This window comes from Salvelinus alpinus, chromosome 39, assembly GCF_045679555.1.
Source record: "Salvelinus alpinus chromosome 39, SLU_Salpinus.1, whole genome shotgun sequence".
Lineage (NCBI taxonomy): Eukaryota > Metazoa > Chordata > Actinopteri > Salmoniformes > Salmonidae > Salvelinus > Salvelinus alpinus.
Genome location: NC_092124.1, coordinates 3266129 through 3270771, shown reverse-complemented (window position 1 = coordinate 3270771; position 4643 = coordinate 3266129).

Sequence of the window (4643 nt, the reverse complement as noted above, 5' to 3'; positions counted from 1 at the left end):
CCATTCTTCAAGGCAAAACTGCTCCAGCTCCTTCAAGTAGGATGGGTTCTGCTGGTGTACAGCAATCTTTAAGTCATACCACAGATTCTCAATTGGATTGAGGTCTGGGCTTTGACTAGGCCATTCCAAGACATTTAAATGTTTTCCCTTAAACCACTCGAGTGTTGCTTTAGCAGTATGCTTAGGGTCATTGTCCTGCTGGAAGGTGAACCTCTGTCGCAGTCTCAAATCTCTGGAAGACTGAAACAGGTTTCCCTCAAGAATATCCCTGTATTTAGTGCAATCCATCATTCCTTCAATTCTGACCAGTTTCCCGGTCCCTGCCGATGAAAAACATCCCCACAGCATGATGCTGCCACAACCATGCTTCACTGTGGGGATGGTGTTCTCTGGGTGATGAGAGATTTTGGGTTTGCGCCAGACATAGCATTTTCCTTGATGGACAAAAAGCAATTTTTTTGTCTCATCTGACCAGAGTACCTTCTTCCATATGTTTGGGGAGTCTCCCACATGCCTTTTGGCGAACACAAAACGTGTTTGCTTATTTTTTTCTTTAAACAATGGCTTTTTTTCTGGCCTCTCTTCCGTAAAGCCCAGCTCTGTGGAGTGTACGGCTTAAAGTGGTCCTATGGACAGATACTCCAATCTCCGCTGTGGAGCTTTGCAGCTGCTTCAGGGTTAACTTTGTTCTCATTGTTGCCTCTCTGATTAACCTGTCTAGCCCCAGGGTTCCGCTAGCGGAACTCCTCCCACATTCCACTGAAAAGGCAGAGCGCGAAATTCCAGAGTAATTATAGAGACCAACGTGAAATACCTAAATACTCATCATAAAACATTTATGAAAAATACATGGTGTACAGCAAATGAAAGACAAACATCTTGTGAATCCAGCCAATATTTCAGATTTTTTAAGCGTTTTACAGCGAAACACAATATAGCATTATATTAGCTTACTATAATAGCCAACCACACAACAGCATTGATTCAAGGCAACAGTTGCGATAGCGACAAAACCAGCAAAAGATATTAATTATTTCACTAACCTTCATAAACTTCATCAGATGACAGTCCTATAACATCATATTACACAATACATATATGGTTTGTTCGAAAATGTGCATATTTAGAGCTGAAATCCGTGGTTATACATTGTGAAAATGTAGCAACTATTTTCCAGAATCTCCGGATATATTTCTGACACTCACCTATTCTGACCAAATAACTAATCATAAACGTTACTAAAAAATACTTGTTGTACAGCAAATGATAGATACACAAGTTTTTAATGCAATCGCCGTGTTAGAATTCTAAAAATAACTTTAGTACGACATGCAGCTTACGTTATAGCGAGAGAGCGCCCAAAATCTGGGCGGAAACTAATAGTAAACATTTTCGACAGAAATATGAAATAACATCATAAATGGGTCCTACTTTTGTTGAGCTTCCATCAGAATCTTGCACAATGGGTCCTTTGTCCAGAACAATCGTTGTTTGGTTTTAGAATGTCCTTTTTCCCTCTCGAATTAGCAAGCAAAACTAGCCAAGTGGCGCGAAGCTGTCCATCGTGAACAAACGCAGAGAACGGAACACGCCAAAACTCCCGAAAAAAATTCAATAATCTGATAAAACTATATTGAAAAAACATACTTTACGATGATATTATCACATTTATCAAATAAAAAGCCGGAGATATTAGATGTCTATAACGAATGCTTTTCAGAAGCAATACTGATGACCTTTCTGCGCCTTCCTGAACAAAGGAATTTGGGGTCATGTCATTCCAAGCTCTCTCTTTTGACCATAGATATACCTAGAAACCCCATTTCACCTCTCACAGCCTATTGACATCTAGTGGAAGGCGTATGAAGTGCATGTATACTAATAGATTTCAAGCAAATTTATAGGGAGGCCTTGGAACAGAGCCTCGATTTCAGATTTTTCTCTTTCTGACAGGAAGTTTGCTGCAAAATGAGTTCTGTTTTACTCACAGATATAATTCAAACGGTTTTAGAAACTTGAGAGTGTTTTCTATCCAATAGTAATAATAATATGCATATTGTACGAGCAAGAATAGAGTACGAGGCCGTTTAAATTGGGCACGATTTTTTCCCAAGGTGAAAATAGCGCCCTCTATTTTGGTTTGTTGTGGTGCCATATTCGTTCAATTTTTTAATAATGGATTTAATGGTGCTCTGTGGGATGTTCAAAGTTTTTTTAATTTTTATAACTCAACCCTGATCTGTACTTTTCCACAACTTTGTCCCTGACCTGTTTGGAGAGCTCCTTGGTCTTCATGGTGCCGCTTGCTTGGTGGTGCCCCTTGCTTAGTGGTGTTACAGACTCTGGGGCCTTTCAGAACAGGTGTATATATACTGAGATCATGTGACAGATCATGTGACACTTAGATTGCACACAGGAGGACTTTATTTAACTAATTATGTGACTTCTGAAGGCAATTGGTTACACCAGATCTTATTTAGGGGCTTCATAGCAAAGGCGGTGAATACATATGTACGCACCACTTTTCCGTTTTGAATTTTTTAGATTTTTTGAAATAAGTTATTTTTTCCATTTCACTTCACCAATTTGGACTATTTTGTGTATGTCCATTACATGAAATCCAAATATAAATCCATTTAAATTACAGGTTGTAATGCAACAAAATAGGTAAAACACCAAGGGGGATGAATACTTTTGCAAGTTACTGTAGATAATATTATTTGTTGGTTAATTAGTTAAAACCTGCATTTCCCCCTAGCAGGGATTTTTTTGCATGTTTCAGTGCAAAATAAAAATAAAAAAGTGTCACCTTTTTGGGCCCTCAGCTGTTTGCATCCCTGATGTATAGGGGTAAGGTGACTAGGCAACAGGATATTAGATAAACAGAGTAGCAGCAGCTTACATGTGAGTTGGTGTGTGGAGCCAGTATAAATGTATGTGCATATTATGTGTGAGTGAGCAAATGATGGAGTGAGTCTTTGTGTGTGTGTGTGTGTGTTGGAGTGACAGTGTGTGTAGGGCCCTGTGAGTCGTATTGTTTGGGGATAGAAGCTGTTCAAGAGCCTGTTGGTGTCAGACTTGATGCACTGCACTTCTTGCCGTGGGGCAACAGAGAAAATAGTCTATGGCTTGGGTGGTTGGGGTCTTTGACGATTTTCTGGGCCTTCTTTTCACACCTCCTGATATAGAGGTCCTGGATGGCAGTGATGTACTGGGCTGTCCGCACATCCCTCTGTTGCGCCATGTGATTGAGGGCCGTGCTATTGCCATACCAAGTAGTGATGCAGCTAGTCAATATGCTCTCAGTGGTACAGCTGTATAACCTTTTCGGGATTTGAGGGCCCATACCAAACTTTCTCAACCTCCTGAGGGGTGTCTTGCCTTTTTCATGACTGTGCGTGTGTGTTTGGACAATTTTAAGTCTTTAGTTATTTAGACACCGACGAACTTGAAGCTGTCTTCCTGCCCCACTGACGCCCGGTCGATGTGGATGGGGGGGTGCTCGCCCTCTGTTTCCTGTAGTCTACGATCAGCTCCTTGGCCTTGCTGACTTTGAGGGAGAGTTTTTATTTTCTTTTACCCCCTTTTCTCCTCATTTTGTGGTATCCAATCTTGTCTCATCACTGCAACTCCCATACGGACTCGGGAGAGGCGAAGGTTGAGAGCCATGCGTCCTCCGAAACACGACCCAACCAAGCTGCACTGCTTCTTGACACAATGCCCGCTTAACCCAGAAGCCAGCCACACCAATGTGTCGGAGGAAGCACCGTACACCTGGCGACCGTGTCAGCGTGCATGCGACCGGCCCGCCACAGGAGTCGCTAGAGCGCGATGTGACAAGGACATCCCTGCCGGCCAAACCCTCCCCTAACCCGGACGATGCTGGACCAATTGTGCGCCTTCCCACTGGTCTCCCGGGCCCCGGCCGGCTGCGACAGATCCTGTACTCCAACCAGGATCTCTAGTGGCACAGCTAGCAACTGCGATGCAGTTGAGATCAGGCTTACCACCGTCGTGTCGTTAAAGAAATAGATAATGGTCTTGTAGTCGAGTGTTGCTACACAGTTGTGGGTGAACAGGAAATACATGAGGGGACTAAGCACACACCTCTGTGGGGCCCCTGTGTTAAGGATCAGTGTGGTGAAGGTGATGTTGCCTACCCTCACCACCTGGGGTCGGCTTGTCAGGAACTCCAGGTTCCAGTTGCAGAGGGAGATGTTCAGACCCAGAGTCCTAAGCTTGGTGACGAGGATAGGGCTGCTGATTTAGGATTAGTTTTGCCTTTAAGATCACAAACAATATTACACAGACAGAGCGACCTGATCCCAGATCAGCACTCCTACTGTGAGACACTTTATGAATACAGGCCCAGAGTTTGATTCTATTTGCCTAGAGTTTACAAAGGATATGACTGCCATCTACTGCATAATATTATGTACTGTATATGGGACTCAAGTGTATGGTAGTCCCAGCAGTTTTTCCATCTGTTGTCTCTAGGTACTCGATAATGTTGACTTGGCGGTTAACGTTAGAAATGCTGAGAACAACGTTAGCGAAGCTACCATGACCCCTGCTGTCACTTCAACGTCCACTGTAGCCGGTGGAGGGAGAATATATAGATTCAATGCGAATTGGCTCAAAAT